Below are 20375 nucleotides of genomic sequence, written 5' to 3'. Positions count from 1 at the left end.
TACTGGCAACCGGGACAACCTAATCAGTGACCTAACGATCAAAGGGAAGCTGGGTGACAGCGACCATGAGCTGATCACCTTCACCATCCGCCATAAAGCTGGCAAGTCAGTCAGTAATACAGAAGTCCTTGACTTCAGGAAAGCTGACTTTGACAAGCTCAGGAGGCTCGTCAGTGAGGCCCTAAGGGACAATGGCCCTAAAGTGAGGGGAGTTCAGGAAGAGTGGTTACTCCTCAAGCAAGCGATCCTCGACGCACAAGCTTAGGCTATTCTGTCTCAGAAGAAACGCAGCAAAAGGGCACAACAGCCCCCTTGGCTCTGCAAGGAACTAGCGGACCTCCTGCGGCTAAAAAGAAAGGCCTACAAAGGATGGGGGATGGGATCCACTTCCAAGGAGGAATATTCTGCACTGGTCCGGACCTGCAGGGAGCAAGCCAGGAAAGCAAGGCTGCTATGGAACTCCAACTGGCCACAAGTATCAAGGACAATAAAAAGACCTTTTCAGCTATGTGGGGAGCTGGAGGAAAAGCAAGGGCAACATTAGACCCTGCTAAACCAGATGGGACAACTGACAACCAACGCCCAAGAAAAAGCCAACCTATTAAATGGGTACTTTGCGTCAGTCTTTCATCACTCCCATGGGACACCCATGCCCATTACGGGACAGGGAGGCCTGGGTGAGGGAGATTACCTGCCCTCCATCAATACTGACCTCATGAAGGAACACCTTGAGAGGCTGGACACTTTCAACTCAGCTGGCCCTAACATTCTACACCCCAGAGTACTCAGGGAGCTGGCTAGCATCATAGCTCAGCCCCTGGCACAGATCTTCGAGAACTCCTGGTGCTCTGGTGAAGTGCCTGAATATTGGAAGAAAGCCAATGTGGTGCCTATCGTCAAGAAAAGGAGAAAAGTGGATCCAGAAACTACAGGCCCATCAGCCTGAGCTGTATCCTGGGGAAGGTCTTGGAAAAGATTATCAAGTAGGCCATCCTTAACAGACTAGCTGACAGCAGTATCCAGAGGGATACCCAACTGCAGCCTTGGGTCCAACACAATCCACTGACTGGGGAATTGGCTCCGTGGTCAGACCCAGAGGGTGGTGGTTGGTGGAAGTCAATCATCATGGTGCCCTGTGACCAGTGGGGTCCCCCAAGGCTCTGTCTTTGGACCTGTATTGTTCAACATCTTCATTAATGATGTGGACATTGGAGTCAGAAGTGGACTGGCCAAGTTCACCGATGATACCAAACTCCAGAGTAAAGCATCCACACCTGAGGACAGGAGGGCGATCCAGGCTGACTTTGACAGGCTCAGGAAATGGGCAGAAGAGAACCTGATGGTGTTTAACACCGAAAAATGCAAGGTTCTCCACCTTGGGAGGAAACACTTGCAGCATTCTTATAGGCTCAGCAGTGCTACGCTGACTAGCACTATGGATGAAAAGGACTTGGCGGTCATGATTGACCAGAAGATGAACATGAGCCTTCAATGTGATGCTGCAGCTAGTAAAGTGAGCAAAATGCTGGCTTGCATCCATAGATGCTTCTCAAGTAAATCCTGGGACGTCATTCTCACCTTGTACTCAGCCTTGGTGAGGCCACAGCTGGAGTACTGCGTCCATTTTTGGGCTCCACAATTCAAAAAGGATGTGGAGAAGCTTGAGAGAGTCCAGAGAAGAGCCATGCACATGATCAGAGGTCACAAAAACAGACCTTATGATGACAGGCTGAGAATTATGGGGCTCTTTAGCCTGGAAAAGTGTAGGCTCAGGGGCAATCTGATGGCCACCTATAAGTTTATCAGGAGTGTTCACCAGGATCTGGGGGAATGATTGTTCACCAGAGCGCCCCAAGGGATGACAAGGTCGAGTGGTTATAAACTCCAGCAAGACCATTTCAGGCTGGACATAAGGAAGAATTTCTTTACTGTCTGAGCCCCCAAGGTCTGGAATAGCCTGCCATTTGAGGTGGTTCAAGCACCCACATTGAACACCTTCAAGAGAAATTTGGATGCTTATCTTGCTGGGATCCTATGACCCCACCTGACTTCCTGCCCCTGGGGCAGGGGGCTGGATTCAATGATCTTCCAAGGTCCCGTCCAGCCTTAATGTCTATGAAATCTATGAAATCTACACTTATCAGCTGCTAACTTTAAGGGATTTTAGGTTTTGTTAAAGTTAGGATGTGCTGGGGGCAATGGCATGTTCAAGGTTAATACCCTCTGTAACATGCACAGCTCTGAGCTACTGAGAGGAGTGATGAGCAGCGGTGTGGCTGGGAGCAGAGATTGCTCAGTGCCACCTCTGAGCAGTGCAGCCAGGACATGGGGGCGGCAGCAGTGAAAGGGCTATCCCTGGGAGTGCTGGGCTGTACAGAGTGCAGAAGCATGTGGAAAACGCCCCCCATCCCATTGCTACCGGGCAGAAGCCAGAGATGCACCATTCAAATACTCCCCCACTGCCACTCTTGTATGTATGTGTTGTGTGTGTGTGTGGGGGGGGGTTGTGCTGTGTGTGTTGCTAGCCTGTGGCCACCGGACAGCTTTGGCCCTGGTGGCTGCGTGTCCCTTCTCTGGCTCCATCTTGGCTGCAACCCTTTGATCACTCACCCACCACACCTTGCTCTTATTGAAGGTTATATAAGGGAGGCTGCATATGGGCTCTAAGTGAGCCTGAGCCTGTGCTGACCACCACTAGATTGATTCATAGATTGTAAGGCTGGCAGGGACCTCAGAAGATCATCGGGTCCAGCCCCCTGCACCAAGCAGGAAAGACAACTGGGGGTCAGGTGACCCCAGCAAGGTGACTGTCCAGTCTCCTCTTGAAGATTTCTAGGGTAGGTGATTGTACCATCTCTGGAGGGAGCTTATTCCACAGTCTGGGCACCCTGACTGTAAAGAAGTTTTTCTTAATGTTAAGCCTGAATCGATCTTTCAGGTGTTTGTGGCCATTACTCCTGGTTTTCCCCTCGGGTGCCCTGGTGAACCTCACCGAGCCCCTGGTGTACCTCCCTAGTGTAATGGGAAGCTGCTACCAGGTCCCCTCTCAGCCTTCTTTTCCTCAGGTTGAAGAGTCCCAGATCCCTCAGCCATTCCTCATATGGCTTGCCTTTTAAGACTCTGATCATACCGGTGGCCATATCACCATATGACTCTGATCGTACTAGACCCTTCCTAAGTCCTCTAAGTCACTGCTCTCCACCCTCAAGCTAATAGGCTCCCTTGGCCTGTCCATACTTTTGCCAGGCACCTGTTGCCTTTAGAGTTAATTGTGTGACTCTGAACCCCCCTACACCATGCCTCATGCCTCACAGGTGTTCTCTTTCTCTGTGATGTTTTTTATTTATACACTCAGCTCCCCTTGGGCCTTCAGAACCCCCTGGTCCTGCATGCTGCCTCTCCTCTGGGCTCCTGGTCCTCTGGTCCTGCACACACTGCCCCTTCTCCAGGCTCAAGGACCCTCTGTGGTTTCAAAATAATAAAAAGTTCACCTGACTGTAAAAGGGTGACTCCTCTGCCCAGGGACTTGCCAGGAGCTCCTCATCTTGTGGCTGCCAGGGAGAGATTGCCTGACCTGCTCAGGCTCTGGGATTATGTAGGTCCAGCCTGAGCCCTTCCCCTGGTTAGGTGAGTCTCTCATTAGGCCCCTGCACCAAATGCAAGCAGCTTCGCTGACTGCTAGCTCCCTTGAAGGAGCATACCCCAATGCCCTGATACAGTGTGTGTGTGTGTGTGTAGTGTTGTGTTTTTGTGCTGTGCTGTGCAGTCCCCTGTCTCCCTCCCCAGCTTATCTCCCCACATTCCTCCCAAGCACTGCAATGGGGTTGGGGAAAGGAACTGAGTCCGACTGCTCAGTTCCCCTTCCCAGCCCTATGATCAGGCTGGGGTTGGGAACGCAGCCCAGCTGGGCTGACTTCCCTTCCCCCATGCTAGATCAGGCTAGAGAAACAAACCATCATGCTGGGGGAAAGGAACTCAGCCCAGCTAGGCTGAGTTCCCAACCCCAGACTGATCTAGCGCTGGGGAGGGAGAACTGAACAAATGGGTTCAGTTCTCTTCCCCAGTCCCAGGCAGCAGCACCCGCTTCCCTCCCTCATCCAGCAGGCAGATCAGGGCCCACAGCCCCGATCTGCCTGCCAGATGACAGAGGCTGTTTTGAGCTTCCTCATTATAGCTAATGGGTGAAACATCAAAGCAGCGTTGAAACAGCCTTATTGTTTCGAGGAAGCAAAATGGAGCAGCTGTTTTGAATCGAAATGAAATTCAAAACAAAAAGCTGTTCCATGGAACCCTTGAAACTCAAGTCTAAATGGAACTGTGCTGTTTCTCAAAGCCCTACTAGAAGGCACTTAGCACTTGTTAATGAGCATGAATGTGTGATAACTTCAAATTTTAAGTGCTCTTAACAAGGTTTCTTTGTAACTTCTAATCTCACTGTAACAGGGGCTCAAGCAGAAGCCCTGTTACTAGGAAAACCTGGGACATAGGTAAATGGGAGGACCCAGGGCACAGCATTGGGGGGGGGGGGTGGTTAGCACACTGGAGGAGGATGAGGACCACCACCACATGTAAAAGGCGGAGCCAGAGCTCACACACTTGCCCTTGGGGCATTGGAGAGATGTAGAGCAGTACAACTGCTGGGACCGTGGAGCAGTGGAAGGTGCTGTGATCAGAGGTACAAGGAACTTACAATGAACTGGTGAGATGGGGGATGCTCACACAGAGGGCGGTGGATGGTGGGAGGCCGGCAAGACCCTTGAGAGCCTGGGGGATTTGGCTCTGGGAAAAACCCCAGAGACAATCACACTCCCCGTTCGGGGTGGCTGGGAAACTTCTTCCAGAGAATATCAGAGGAATGGCCGTCAGCCGTGCAGTGGAACAGCCACTTCCACACTAATGAGTCAATTAGGGTTGTTTGCTACATTGTACCCTCTCCAATAAAGGCCAACACCTGGTTGAGTTAATGTCTGGGTAGTTTGTGGCTTATTCCCCCCCCCCCCCCCGCCCAGGGGATTAACATCCAATTTCTTCTTTTATTACCATATCCATAGTCATGGCAGGAGAGTCCTAAGGGGAAAAGGAGCGGGTAGCCAGCTCCCGCCCACAGTCACCCTAAGAGGTTTGTGATGGAGGGGACAGATGGGATGGAAAGCTAAGTGCATATTTGAGCTGGTTATGTGGAAGAAGCATTATGAGAAACACAGCCTGTGGTTTCAGACTTCAGGCATTTTTATCAGGCATGCTTTTGCCTTAAATGAAATGAGAAAAATAGTTAAAGCTGGGCATATCTGAGCACAAGTCACATTGTGCCAGGATCATTTGGGACAGCACATTCCTGCTGTCACCTTGGGACCTACATATATCTTTCCTGGTCCCTGTACTGTGTCTAAGTGACTCATCCCCTTCTTGCCATTTATTCAGACTGCTCTCTCCCACTCAATGAGTCATTCACATCCAGCTTGCCTAAAAATATTCCCAGCTTGTTTGGCCCTTTCCTAGTGGGAATATTTCTCATGTGCATAAATTTATGAGTGGGAACCCTGGAATAACCCTTCTGCTAGATGTGAAGTGCTTGGCTATCCTTGCTTGATGTGAGCTTCTTAAAACCTGGTGTATGTGTGTGACTGTGGGTTGTGGAGAGTTAAAGCCTACACATTGTCTCAAGTGTTAAATATCTAACATCTTCAAAGTTGACCTTTTTATTTTATTTTATTTTATTTTATTTTTCTAAGACATTTAGCAAACCGGAGATGATCATTGATGTTAGTAATACAAAGCTGTCTCTGAATTTAGTAATAAAAAAATCATAGAATTACAGAAAGTAGGGCTGGAAGGTACCCCTGGAGATCATCAAGTTACTGCCTGATTCACAATCATCCCTATCCAAACCATCCTATACAAGTAGAATCATAGAAAATTAGGGTTTTAAGGAACCTCAGGAGGTCTAATCCAACCCCCTGCTCAAAGCAGGACCAGCTCCAACTATATCACCCCTATCAAGTCTTTATCTAGTCAGGTCTTAAAAACCTCCAAGGATGGATATTCTACAGCCTCTCTGGGTAGCCTGTTCCAGTGTTCTATTACTGTCCTAGTGACAGTTTTTTTTCCTATTATCCAACCTAAATTTCCCTTACTGAAACAAGAGAGACCATTTCTCCTAATGGAACAACTCAAGTAGTTTAATAGACCCTTTTATTAAATCCCCTCTCACTCTTCTCTTTTCCAGACTAAACAAGCCTAGTTCCCACATGCTTTCCTCATAAATCATGTGCCCCAGCCCCCTAAACATTTTTGTTGCCCTGTGCAGATCTCTCTCCATTATATCCACATCCTTTCTGGGGTGGGGAGGGGGGCAAACCTGTACACAGTACTCCAGATATGGCCTTACCAGTGCTGAATAGAGGGGAATAATCACTTCCTTTCATCTGCTGGCAAAACTTCTACTAATGCAGACCAGTATGCTGTTAGCCTTTTTTGCAACAAGGGTGCAGTGTTGGCTCATATTCAGCATATCATCTACTATAAACCCCAGGTCGTTTTCTGCAGAGCTGCTTCTTAAGCCAGTTGGTCAGGACAGGACCTGATCTCCATGTGGCTGGGAAGCAGCTGCCCTCAGAGCCAGAACAGCTCTCCCTACCCTGCAGAGATTAGGACTGGCCCCTGTGCCCCCTGCCAGCCTGGGGCTGGCACCTGTAGGAGCCTGGAGCTCCCCCTGGCTTCTTCAGGGGAGCAGAGCAGGGTAGGAGCAGTCCTGGACTGAACTGCTTCTGTTGGAAGAGAATATGGTCTCCATTGGCACACGTTCAGATGCATGCCGGGGCACAGTTTAAAGCATTTGAATTTTCTGTGCAGAAAATTCAGGCACAATAATGACACCTGTAGAAGTGCCCAGTGAGTCCAAGCATTTCATGCACTTCACAGAAGCAATCAAGAGTGACCTGGAGCTTCAATTGAGTGGGCACACATGACATAGTTGTCAGCACATGGCAGATCAGTAATAGAGCTGTTGGTTATCTTGGATTTAGAATGTAACCAGTTCATGTTAAAAAGAATTTCCATCTATGCAATACTGGATGCTGACTCTGGATGGAAGCCTATCAGCAACAAGATGCAGAATAGCTGTGATATAGATGGAGAAGCTGGTGCAATCACACATCCTTACTTGACTCCAGTTCTAATAATGAAGGGAACCATTTTCAAGCTGTTGCTTAGGCTGGTTGCTGTCATGTTGTCATGAAAGAGTTTGATGATGGTAACACATGTTAACGGGCATCCATATTTCATTAGGATCTTCCATAGAGCCTCTGTGCTGATGGAATCAAGGGCCTTAATCAGTTTATCTTGATGTACTCACAGCATTTCTCCTGCAGCAATCTAGCCACAAAAGTATATTGTGCCTCCAAGTGAGACTTGATATTAAGCTCCAGGACTTGCTATTAAAGCAAGATACCTGTGCATGTCTTCTTTTAACATGGGGATGCTGGTCACATGAACAATTGTATGATCAGAGACTGCATGCCATCAGGGACTGCGAGCAGGAGATAGACTGCTACTACCAGGCCCTTCTCACCAGGGAGATGAAGGGTAGACCACGGTCTCCCTCCAGGACAAAGGAGGACCCAGGGACTTCCCATACTGTCCAGCCACAGGGTTGGACCAAGGTGATCAAGGGCCCCAAGGCCTGCCGCACCAAGGCCCCTGCCCTGCTGGAGCTCAGCAATAGGTACGAACCTCTTGCAGCCCCAGCAGAGCCTGCTGAGTTGCCAGCTCATGCAGGCAACACAGGCTCATCTGTAGCTGCTGCCCTCGCTCTCCCTAAGACAAAACGCGAAGTGTTTGCCATGGGAGACTCCATCCTGAGGGGGACAGAGGGGGCAATCTGCCACCCTGACCCCTCGGCCTAGGAAGTTTGCTGATTCCTGGGAGCCCATATCCAAGACATTGCAGAGAAGATCCAAAAACTCCTCCAGCCCACTGACCACTACCCTATGCTCCTCATCCATGTGGGCACCAGTGACACAGCTCAGAACCCTCCCAGTCAGGTCATGAGGCGCTACAGGGATTTGGGAGCGGGGCTTAAGGGGTTGGGGGTGCAGGTGGTGTTTTCCTCGATCCTTCTGGTTTCGTGCTATGGGCTGAGGAGGGAGAGGAGGATACAGGTAGCGAACCAAAGACTGAGGCGCTGGTGTCATCAGGAAGGCTTTGGTTTGCATGACCTCAGTCTGCTCTTTGGTGAGAGAGGCAGTAAGTGATGGGAAGGGACATCCTCCATCTCTCTCCGCTGGAGAGGAGGCTCTTCTCAGCCAGACTGGATGTCCTGCTCCACTGGGCTTTAAACTAAGCCTGCCGGGCGACAGGGGAACTACCGCCACTGCTGGCCTACTGAGCAACCCTTGCAAAGCCAGAAAGCCAAGGCACTTAAGGGAGCCTACCCCTGCCCCAGCCCTAGAGCAAGCTGAGGGCAAGGCAAGGGCCCCCAAGGGGACACTTGTGTGCCTGTACACCAATGCCAGGAGCTTGGGGAATAAGTAGGAGGAACTTGTCCTCCTGCTCAACACAAATAATTATGATGTCATAAGGATAACGGAGACCTCATGGGACTCCACCCATGACTGGACCACAGGCATAGATTGCTATACCCTGTACAGGAGGGATCGAGTGGACAAAAGGGGCGGAGGTATAGCTCTCTACGTCAAGGAAAACTACATATCCCTAAAAGCTGACATTGGCACCCAGGGTGGATGACTAGAGACCCTCTGGGTTAAAATCCATGGGGAACATGACACAGGAGATACAATGATGGGAGTCTACTACAGACCTCCCTCCCATAATCAAGAGATTGACCAGGAGTTCACCAGGGAATTGGCTGAGGCTGCACACTCCCGGTCCATAGTTGTCATGGAGGACTTCAACTACCCAGACATCTCATGAGAAGAGCGCTCAGCCAAATCTGAACAGTCGCAAAGCTTCCTCACAGGTGTGGATGAGCTCTATCTGACTCAAGAAGTCTATGCGCCAACAAGAGGCAAAGCACTGCTTGACCTGGTGCTGGCAACTGGGGACGACCTAATCAACGACCTAACGATTGAAGGGAAGCTGGGTGACTGACCATGAGCTGATCACCTTCACCATCAGCCAAAAAGCTGTCAAGTCAGTGAGCAGTACAGAGGTCCTTGACTTCAGGAGGGTGGACTTTGACAAGCTCAGGAGACTTGTTGGTGAGGCCCTAAGGGACCACGACCCCAAAGGGAGGGGAGTCCAGGAAAAGTGGTCACTCCTCAATGGAGTGATCCTAGATGGGCACAAGCTAAGGCTATTCCAACTCGCAGGAAAGGCAGCAAGAGGGCACAGAAGCCCCCTTGGCTCTCCAGGGAACCGGTGGTCCTCCTGCATCTAAAAAGACAGACCTACAAAGGGTGGAGGATGGGATCCACCTCCAAGGAGGAATACTCTGCACTGGTCTGGACTTGCAGGGAGAAAACCAGGAAAGCCAAGACTGCCATGGGACTCCAAATGGCCACAAGTATCAAGGACAATAAAAAGTCCTTTTTTAGATATGTGGGAAGCCAGAGGAAAAGAAAGGGCAACACTGGACCCCTGCTAAACCAAAAGGGAGAACTGACGACTGACACTCAGGAAAAAGCCAACTTGCTAAATGGGTACTTTGTGTCAGTCTTTCACAAGTCTCATGGGACGCCCCTGCCCATTACGGGACAGGGACGCCTAAGCGAGGGTGGTTCCTTGCCCTCCATCAATGCTGACCTTGTGAAGGAACAGTTTGAGAGGCTGGACTCCCCTGACAATTTACACCCCAGAGTACTCAAGGAGCTGGCTAGCATCATAGCTCAGCCCCTGGCACGGATCTTCAAGAGCTCCTGATGCTCTGGTGAAGGGCCCGATGATCAGAAGAAGGCCAATATGATGCCTATCTTCAAGAAAGGGAGGAAAGTGGATCTGGCAAACTACAGGCCCATCAGCCTGACTTCTATCCTGGGGAAGTTCATAGAAAAAATCATCAAGGAGGCCATCCTTAATGGACTGGCCAATTGCAACACCCTGAGGGACAGCCAGCATGGGTTTGTTGCAGGTAGGTCATGCTTGACCAATTTCATTTTCTTTTATGACCAGGTGATCTATGACCTGAACAAGGGGGAAGAGATTGATGTCATATATCTCAACTTTAAAAAAGCCTTCGATCTGGTATCCCATGATCACCTTTTGGCAACACTGGCCAACTGTGTCCTCGAGTCCACCACGATCCGCTGTCCGGGGAATTGGCTCCATGATCGGACCCAGAGGGTGCTGGTTGATGAAAGTCAATCATCATGGTGCCCTGTGATCAGTGGGGTCCCCCAAGGCTCTGTCCTTGGGCCTGTATTGCTCAACCTCTTCATTAATGATGTGGATATTGGAGTCAGAAGCAGACTGGCTGAGTTTGCAGATGATACCAAACTTTGAGGTAAAGCATCCACACCTGAGGACAGGGGAATAATCCAGGCTGACCTTGACAGGCTCAGTAAATGGGCAGACAAGAACCTGATGGTGTTTAACACCGAAAAATGCAAGGTCCTCCACCTTGAGAGGAAAAACCTGCAGCATGTCTATAGGCTTGGCAGTGCTATGCTGACTAGCACTATGGATGAAAAGGACTTGGCGGTCATGATTGACCACAAGATGAACGTGAGGCTGCAGTGTGATGCTGCAGCCAGTAAAGCGAGCAAAACACTGGCTTGCATCCATAGATGCTTCTCAAGCAAATCCCAGGACTTCATTGTCCCATTGTACTCGGCCTTGTTGAGGCTGCAGCTGGAGTACTGCATCCAGTTTTGGGCTCCACAATTCAAAAAGGATGTGGAGAAGCTTGAGAGAGTGCAGAGGATAGCCACGTGCATGATCAGAGGTCAGGAAAACAGACCTTAGGAGGAGAGGCTGAGAGCCATGGGACTCTTCAGCCTGGAAAAGTGCAGGCTCAGGGATGACCTGATGGCCACCTATAAGTTTATATGGGGAGTCCACCAGGACCTGGGGGAATGTTTGTTCACCAGAGTGCCCCAAGGAATTACAAGGTTGAACAGTTTTAAATTCCTGCAAGACTGTTTCAGGCTGGACATAAGGAAGAACTTCTTTATTGTCTAAGCCCCCAAGATCTGGAATGGCCTGCTGCCGGAGGTGGTTCAAGCACCTACTTTGAACGCCTTCAAGAGAAACGTGGATGTTTTTCTTGCTGGGATCCTATGACCCCAGCTGACTTCCTGCCCCTGGGGCAGGGGGCTGGACTCAATGATCTTCTCAGTTCCCTTCCAGCCCTGATCTCTATGAAATCTATGAAATCATTTGTGAGAAGGAAACCATAACCTGAAAGCAAGGAAAAGCTTGATGACCAGGGATTTCAATTCCACTGTGGCCTTCATCTGATTTTGCAGCCATTGTGAAGTAGTATTTCATCATCCATGAAATTAGATCTCTTTTAGTCTCAAAACCTTGCTGTTGGCCTTGCCAGCATGGGTGACCCTAGCAGGACAGACAGCATCACAAGGTTGTGAACCATGGGAGAGAGAACATTGTCATAAATGGGACTGTGATAAATGTGTCCTGCTGCTTCAGGGCTTGTCAAGGAAGAGGACCATGACCCCCACTACAGAGGAAGGTAAAACCCCCACAGTCTGTACCAATCTATGGGGTAAAATTAAATACTGTCTCCCAAAATGGCAGTTGGCTCTCTACCAATCAATGTGATTCTAAGTGGAAGAGCAAGACCCTCTAGCCAGAAACATTTGGATTCAGGTTCCAGCAGGAATACTGGCACACCTCAGTCAAAATCTCCAGCCTTGGCTGCAGCCAACACCCAAGGTTCTGAGGAAAGTGCAAGAAACCTCCCCTGGCATGTGTAGCAGCAGGAGGAGAAAAAAAAATCTTTCCTAGTCTCATGTGGCAACCAGTAAAGTCTAGAAGCATGAGAAATACTCATTGCATAGCATAGGTAGAACTATCTCTAGATCATCCCTAAGCTTTGCTTGCTCTCCTTCTTGAAAGATCTTCAGTGATGGAGATTTCCATAGTCAGTCTATTCCATTGCCTTCACTGTTCTAACAGTGACATTGTTCCTGTTATCCAATTTAAACCTACTTTGCTGCAACTTCAAGACACTGGTCCGCAGTATCTTGTTCTCTACAGTAAGACATAAAAGGTATTTCCTTCATCTTTATGGCAGCCCTTTAGATATTTGGAGACTGCTATCACATTCTCTCTCAAGCATCTTTTCCACAAGCTGAATATGCCTATTTCTTTCAACCTCTCCTTGTATGACTTGCCTTCCAAGCCCTTTATCATTTTTGTCACCTGTCTCCAGATCCTCTTTAGCTTCTCCATGTCTTTTTTAAAATGTGGACCCCAATGTTGTACATAGTACTCCAGATGAGGCCTAACCAGTGTCAAGTAAAGAGGCACTGATACTCTCGTGCCTCATGCCTTATGGTCCTATTGATACAGCCTAAAAATCACACTTTCCTTTTGTGCACCTGTGTCACACTGCAGATATATAACCCATCGAGCCTTCCACATCCTCCTTCATAGTTCTGCTGTCCAGCCAGGTGTGGCCCATTGTGTATTTGTGTTTTTGATTATTTTTTCAGAGGTGTAGCACCTTGAATTTGTCAGCATTGATCTTCATCCTGTTAGCCCCAACCCATCTTTCCACTGGGACCAAAATCAGGACAGGGATAACTCGAGGTTGTAGATACTTTCTGTTAAATACAAACAGTGTCAGGCTCAGAAGTTAGATAAAAATAAACTTCCTGTTAAAAAAAGGAAAAAATAGCAATATCTGCATACAGTTATGAAAAGACAGAGAGACAAAGGAGTTTATTAGAATGCTAAGGGAACTTGCCTTGAAAGAAGCTAATTTAATAGCAGCCGTCAACTACCTGAAGTGGGGTTCAAAAGAGGATGCAGTTAGACTGTTCTCAGCGGTGGCAGATGACTGAACAAGGAGCAATGGTTTCAAGTTGCAGCAAGGGAAGTTTAGGTTATATATTAGGGAGACTTTTCTCACTAGGAGGGTAGTGAAGCACTGGAACAGGTTACTCAGAGAGGTGGTGGGCTCTCCATCCTTGGAGGTTTTCAAGACCCAGCTAGACAAAGCTTTGGCTGGGATGATCTAGTTGGGATGGTCCTGGTTTGAGCAGGGAGTTGAACAAGATGACCTCCTGAGGTCCCTTCCAACCCTAATTTTCTGTGATTCTAAAAGCTGCTTAGCCAATAGTTTAATAGCCTTGGAAGTCAGGAAGGAGCTATGTCCAAATGTGCAGGGCCTGCACTTGCAATAGCAAAAATAGTAGCAGCACAAATTTGTACTGCTACTTTTTGCCACAGTGCATGCCCCTACATGCGCACTTTGTTGACAGACAAATTGTTCCACTTTGGGCAAATTGCCCTTGCCTAGCTCCTCTTGGCTTCCAGCAGGTTAGAGGAGCTGGGGTACAACTGAAGGGGTGCAGACACTCTGGACGGCAGCTAGAGCGCCTCCCTGGAGAAGCAAGCCCCTGTGTCTGCTGGTGCATACTCTAGTCACATGCACAGCACTTCTTTTCTCCTGGCACTTCTTTTTGCTACTGGGATTTCCCAGTAACAAATTTTGGCCCCATTCTGCAAGTTTGCAGCACAGAGCATGTCTTAACATTTCCATGTTCAGTTTGTGGTGCCATAAACCACGTGCCCCTGCTCATTTGTGGTGCCACAAACACCTGTTCACCAGAGCACACCAGGGGATGCTATTAGTTGAATCTCTCCCCTATCACCAAGTTTCCAGACACATAGGGAACCCTGTGGGCTGGGTGACATGACCCTATGGGCCCAATTCACCCTGCAGACTAGAGGTTAAACACCACTAGTTTATGCAACTAAAACAGACTTATTTCCCTTTGTATGTTTAAATAGTAGATTTCTAGTCATGCAACTTAGCATTTTGGGCATCCTTGTACTGTGGATAAACAATCATGCACAGTAGGCTACATGCTAGCTTGCTGCTATTCATGTAAAACTAGGAGAAAAGCCAATCCTATGTTTTAGCCTAAATAGCTTAAATCTTGGGGCAATTGCCTAGGAAGCAGGAGAGCCCATTTGTAGGTCTCCCTAGATTTGAATCTAGGTCTCTGGCAGCACAATGCTTTAACCATCAGCCAATAGGTCGGTCATTAACCAGTTCTCTCTTTAGCATTTATTTTGAAGTTTTCCTTTTGGAGAGCCAAGAGGGGTAGATGTGAGGCCAGGAGGAAATATGAAAGTGTTAGTATGCATTATTCAGTCAGATGGCTAATTCTCTGTAAAGCAGGTTTTAGCTTGGATCTTTGCTCCAAATGGGACAGAAACTTCCCATCCATTTTATCCAGTGACTATTACATTCAAAGGGTAGTATCTTGGATTTTTGGCACACTCTTCTAGATGTCTGGTATATCCAGAGTGTTCCAGGATTTATTAAAAATTAACATCAGTTAGCCAGAGATCTCCTCAGCTAGCTCTTAAAAGACTCTTAAGTACAAGTTATCTGGGTCTGAATATTTAAAAAAATAGTATTTCCTTATTATATGTTATTTAACAACCTCTTGGCTACTAATGGACTGGAAAATACGTCATTATTCTTATATGATACGAGTGTATTATTATTCTGCTTCTTTTCAAATAAAGAAAAAAAGGTTTATTGAATACGTTTGCCTTTCCAAATACTGCTGTTCCTATTGCTTTGTGATGTGCAGAGGAATAAAACATCACCAAGGGACCAGTCTGAAATTTCAAAATTAATGTTCGGGGGGGGGGGGGAGAATCCTTTTTTGTAAGAAATGAAACTATACCTTAAAGTAATTTGAAAGAGAGAGAAAGAAAGAAAACAAAGCAGATGTCAACAACTGCTGACTCTTGTTCTGGAAATAATACAATTGTACAAAGCACATTAGAGCCCCAAGCGGTCATTTACAGCACAGGATGTGAGAAACTAATCCCTTGGGAAAAATAAAATGAGAAGGAACAAAGAAAAACTAGCAATGAAGGCAAACTTCATGTATTCATTCATTTCTTTTCAGGAACATTAAAAATCCCAGATGGCTGATAGCTTCATATATTATCTCCTCCTTCCGCAAATAGATCATTCAAATGGAGAAATGAAACAGCATGGAAATGCATCAGTCCACATAGCTTGGTATCTAAAAATACTTCCTGCAATTTGGATAACATGGCATGCATAGTACCTTAAAAAAAAAAACCCCAAACCCCCCAGCTGTGTTCTCCAAAGGCAAGTTGAAACACTGACTTCCAAGTTCTCAGTGTTCCTCCAAAATAACAGTCTAAATTTTTTTTCTGAACATCCATCCATCCATCCCCTTGAGAAGCCATTACAATCATATTCAAGAGCTCATTCTATTGACACAGAACATGTCGCTTGATTTCTTTGCAATCTGAACAAGCCTTTTTGGAGACCCTTTGTAAAGAGTCAGCAGAATGATGAGGCTGGGTGTCAGGACTCCTGGGTTCTATTCTCAGACCTGTTACCAACTTGCTGGGGTAAGTCGTTTCCTTTCTCCAAGCTTCAGCTTCTTCAGCTGTGAAACAGGAACAATTATTACAGTTGTTGAAGTTTTTGGCATTAATCGATACTGATACTGAGGTCATAATTACACCTTTGGGGCTTCTTACTTCAAAGCATGCTGTAAAAGAATGCTAGTAACGTAACACTCAAGGAGACAGAGCAGGGAAGTAGCCTGCCCAAGACTACGTAGGCGGGGAGCAGAAGCAAGGTCTCCTAATTCTAGGATTGGAACCTTCCCAGTGAGACACATTGACCCCTCCTCACTGCTGGCTCTTTGTTTCCCATAGATTTAATACATTTCATAGACATTAAGGTTGGAAGGGACCTTGCAAGATCATTGGGTCCAGCCACCTGCCCCAGGGGCAGGAAATCTGCTGGGGTCAAGTGATCCCAACAAGATAAGCATCCATGTGTGTTTTAAAGGTGTCCAGGGTAGGTGCTTGCACCACTTCTGTGGGGCATCTATTCCAGACTCTGGGGCCTTGGACAGTAAAAAGCTTCTTTACTATGTCCAGTTGTAACAGGGGGCTCTCTCAGGGCCAGTCTGCCATTGGCCTCCCCACCTGTTCTGGGCCAACTGCTTGCCTCCTCATCTGTCATGCCTCAATGTTTCTTAATTGGCTTTAATAAGGTGGGAGACTGTCTATTCTTGCCCTGATGCCAGGGGGCACGATCTACAGCTCTGTTTCTCCTCTACACCAGAGTGCAAGCCTTGCAGATGGCATCCAGGTGACAATGCTCCCAGCCTAAAGCTGGACCAGGCTTAACCCTCATTGTCAGGCCTCAGACACATGCACGTTTATACCAACCTACTCTCACTAGGGCCTCTCACAGGGTCTCTTTCACACATTGAAAACTTGTACTGCTTTGCTTCCTCTTGGAGCAGGGCCCATTGGCCATAGGCTTTACCTAGCACACACCTTGGGTGGCAAACATACTGTCTTTTGGGCCTCTCCCATGACCCTCACCGGGGTAGTGGCCAGCCAATTACCTGGCCAGGTCCAAGATTGCCCTGGCCCCTCCCAGGGCAACTCTATACACTCACACACATATTGGGCTCCCCACCCTCTGGTTTCCCCCTCGTTGGTGCTCCTCATCTCTACCTCCTCACACTGGGACCATGGGGTTTCCCTCTCCTGTGGGGGCTCAGGTGGCTATAGCCATGCCTGGTCCCACCTGGGTCTTACATGCTCTTTGGGCTCAGGTGGCCATAGCCATAACTGGCCCCCTTGTACCCGCAGTATTGTAGGGGATAGGGGATAAGGTGCCACAACCCACCTTTCACCAGGGTGGTAACTGGCCTGGTATCTCCTGGGGGCTCCCACTCCACTAGGAGCCCTACCAGGCCACCCATCCCTGGCAGGATGTAGTTTTAGGTCATGCCCAGGACCAGGAGCCTCCAAACCATCCCCTTAAGCTCCTGCCTTTACCTCCAAGATGTTTCTGTAAAAGCCTTTCAGCCAGACACTATTTGTACCTGGCCTGCCAGCAGCAAGCTGCTCTGTTTATATGGCCAGCCAGAGTTCTAAAATGGCCACTGTAATCAAGCACCTTCTGGCTGTTTGGCTCAGCCCTTAAAGTGGCAGGCACCCACAGTACCCTACCACACCAGTCTAAAATGGTCTTCCCAGAGTTTGGGACTGTTAGTGACCATAATTTCTTTTGCCATTCCATCTAAGCACCAACAGCAAGGCTTGGTATAGCAGTGTTTGACTGGCTATTTAGTCACAGGAGCATTGAAAGAGTTAACTGCCCTCTACCTTAAGGTCTCAGCTTAGGCTCTCTCTCTGCTTCAGCTATGCTTTTAAAACAGAAGAAACAGAAAACATTTTCTCATTCAGATTTCCATACAAATGGCTGTTCAGGCTGAAATTGGTGGAACCTCCAGGTTTTATGAACATTTTAATGACAGCCAGGCACTTGTCCAAACATTTATAAGATGCATCAGGGCTGTCAGACTGGTAGCCTGTGGGCTGAGGGGTTAACATCCAGCCTGTAGGCCCCTTCTCAGCTGCCACTCTTCCCACTGCATGTACTGCCACTTCTGCTGGGGTATCCAGGCTCCCCTTTCCTCCTCTAGTTCCACTTCTTCCCCCAATGCATGGGGATGGGGCAGCACAGTCTGAAGGAGCTGGGGACCCTGCAACCCATGTAGGCATGTGTGTGTGTGGGGGGGGAGCAGGTTGCACAGCCCATATGATATGATAGTGTTGGGGGAACACAGACTGCTTTCATAGTAGAAAGCCCAACCAACATGTAGCCCAAGAGCCTGTGGTCCATGCGACGTAGCCCCTGGCTCATCAGAAGTTGGATCTCCCTGAGTAACATGTTGCTCTGAATTGAAATGAACTTCACTCAGTGGTGCCAGCTCTGTGTGTGCCACTTCAGCTTTGTAGCTACCTATTTGCCATCAATGGTGAAATGGAGGGGGGGATCTAGCCCAGTGTTTTTTTTCACAGATCTGTGTAGTTCCTTCCCAGTGATGACTGCATTACCTGTACCCATAGTGGGATTGTCTTTGTCAAGAACTAAATGTTTTCTCTTCTTGCTTTTTCTGTGGGGAATATGGTTTGGTTTATATTCCTCTTATGGGTAGCAAGTGTGGGAAGGAAAGTGGAATCCTTTGCCTCTGCTGTCAGGTTGCAGCTGGATGGCCCACTGGGAGATCTGCTTTCACTAGGCAACTCATTTTCTTTGGCATGTCCTTTCTGTTTTCAGCTGAACTGTCTGCAGGATCTTTATACACTATTGAAACTAAAACCAAGCCCCTGTGAGGAGCTTTAGGATTCAGCACCTTGGGCAGCTCACCAGAAAGGAAAATCCAGGGAAGGCACCCAGGTAAATAATGTCAAAGAACAGGCTGATGATGGGAGATACTGGGTACCCACTATTCCCTGAAAGTTAATTGGGAGCTTGTTTTTAACAAAGGCTTAAAATATGGACCCAGGGGTTCCTCAGCAGTATTTAAGCTGATGCCCACCCCACCAAAAACCCCCCCAAAAAGTAGGAAGAGAAGTGCTCCCCTCAGATGAGTTCTTTCTGTCCTCTCCCCTCCCCAACTTCTGTCTCATTTCCCTGCCTTCTTTACCCTTCATCCCCTTCCATAATTTCATTTCCCTATCAGTTTTATTTAAACTGTTTCTGAAATTTTCAGGTGACCAGGAAAGAACAGAATGTCCCCTCAAGTGACTTGCAGTTTCAGAGAATCAGTAGCACAGAAAGGACTTGAACCCAGATATCTGCCATAACATATCACTGTATTGAACCATTGTTCTATACAGCAGTGTAAGCCTAAACAAAGGAATGGAGGAGTATGGCATGCATTAACCCTGCAGGCGGTGGTAGCTGGAGACTCTGGGAAAGGCATCTGGATCTTTGCAGGTATCAGTAGTATAATTGAAAGACAATGCATGCATCTACACATGCAATTAATGCAAAGCAATAAACTCCAGTGCAGTTCATGCGAGAGTTTTTTGCTTCTGGGCACCACATTTGCACATGCGCCTGAGACCACAACACATTGAGCTGGGCTGTGGAAGCCCAGGGCTGTTCTGACCTGGCTTAACATTCTGCAGAGGGCCTGGCTGGGGCATGATGGTGCTCCAGTATGGGTCTAGCTGGCAGGCAGTCCCGATACTGAAGCACCTGCATGCCCCAGCCACTGCTGTCAGCGTGTACACATGCATTGTGCCACACTAAATAATGCCACAACAGGATAGTACTTTAGTTTACAAATAGTAACCTATGGTGGCATTTATTAGTTTACTGCAGCCTAATAAGGCCTCATGTGTAGATGCTGAGATTTTACTGTGGAGCTCATTAGGCAATTTGCAGTAAATGTCTTGTGTAGATGTGCCCAGTCTGAAGCAAACGAGATAGGCTTCTAAGCTCTGCATTGCTGAAGAAATAGGGTGAGGGGGAATGGGGAACATTTATATTTCATGTCACAATGTTTTTTAAATGCAAGGCATAAGCAGGCCAAAATGAAACTTCTGTCATCTTTACATTATGGATGCTCTTATAAGTTTCTACCCAGCAATGATGCAGTTACAAAAAAAACTAAAGTCAGTATTTTGATATTTCGTTATATTCAATGTTTTTATTAACTTGAGATGATGTTAGACACTCAGCTTTCATCAAAAAAGATATGTCTAGTACGCTATGCAAGATAAGTTTGAAATCATTATTCCTACTGTTTCAAAAACCAGAAGGCAAAAAACAACCCCTGCAAATTTGTCTGGTGTTTTAAAGATCTTGTGATGTTTAAGCCAATCTCATGATTTTTGGGGGAGAGGGGTGTCGTGATTTAGGACCTTTGCTGCTGGTGATCTTGTATTTAAGTACATGGTAACTACATGGAAATGAACCATTAAGGTAAACAATTACCAGTATATATGCAGGTAGACTCATAAGTCATCCCTTCCCTGCACTATCTGTACAAGCGTGTTATAGTTTATTATATATTACACAAACAGTTTCTAACTCTGCCCCCGGAAAGCCACCCACCAGTCATCAAACAAGGAGATATTGCTTGCATGACAGCCACAAAGTTAGATATAGTACCTGAAATTTGAAAGTGTTGAGCACAAATAAAAAGATAATAATCCATTCCATCAGATCTCTTTCCTCTTCTGCAGGGGTGACGGGTGCCTCCTGAGTCTGAGGGGGCACAATTCGTGGGTGGGCCTGGGGGTGGGCCAAAAGCCCCATATCCACTCCTATATTTCTGTGCTGTGGCTTAGTGCCCCCCTCCCCCCCACAACACACTGCCAGCCTGCACGGTAAAAAAACTGCCCTG

The 20375-nt window shown here is 47.7% G+C and overlaps 1 long non-coding RNA gene across 1 annotated transcript in view; it reads left to right on the top strand.

Moving 5' to 3' along the window:
- LOC132249881 (uncharacterized) overlaps positions 1–20167 on the top strand; it is a 39432-nt gene extending 19265 nt beyond the window's left edge. The window contains exons 2-3 of the long non-coding RNA XR_009461361.1: positions 18296–18415; positions 18732–20167. This is a non-coding gene — a long non-coding RNA (uncharacterized LOC132249881). The remainder of the gene's footprint in view (positions 1–18295; positions 18416–18731) is intronic.
- Positions 20168–20375: the final 208 nt, after the last annotated feature.

The sequence above is a fragment of the Alligator mississippiensis genome, chromosome 4 (assembly GCF_030867095.1).
Source record: "Alligator mississippiensis isolate rAllMis1 chromosome 4, rAllMis1, whole genome shotgun sequence".
Lineage (NCBI taxonomy): Eukaryota > Metazoa > Chordata > Crocodylia > Alligatoridae > Alligator > Alligator mississippiensis.
This window is presented reverse-complemented; position numbering and strand designations above follow the sequence as displayed.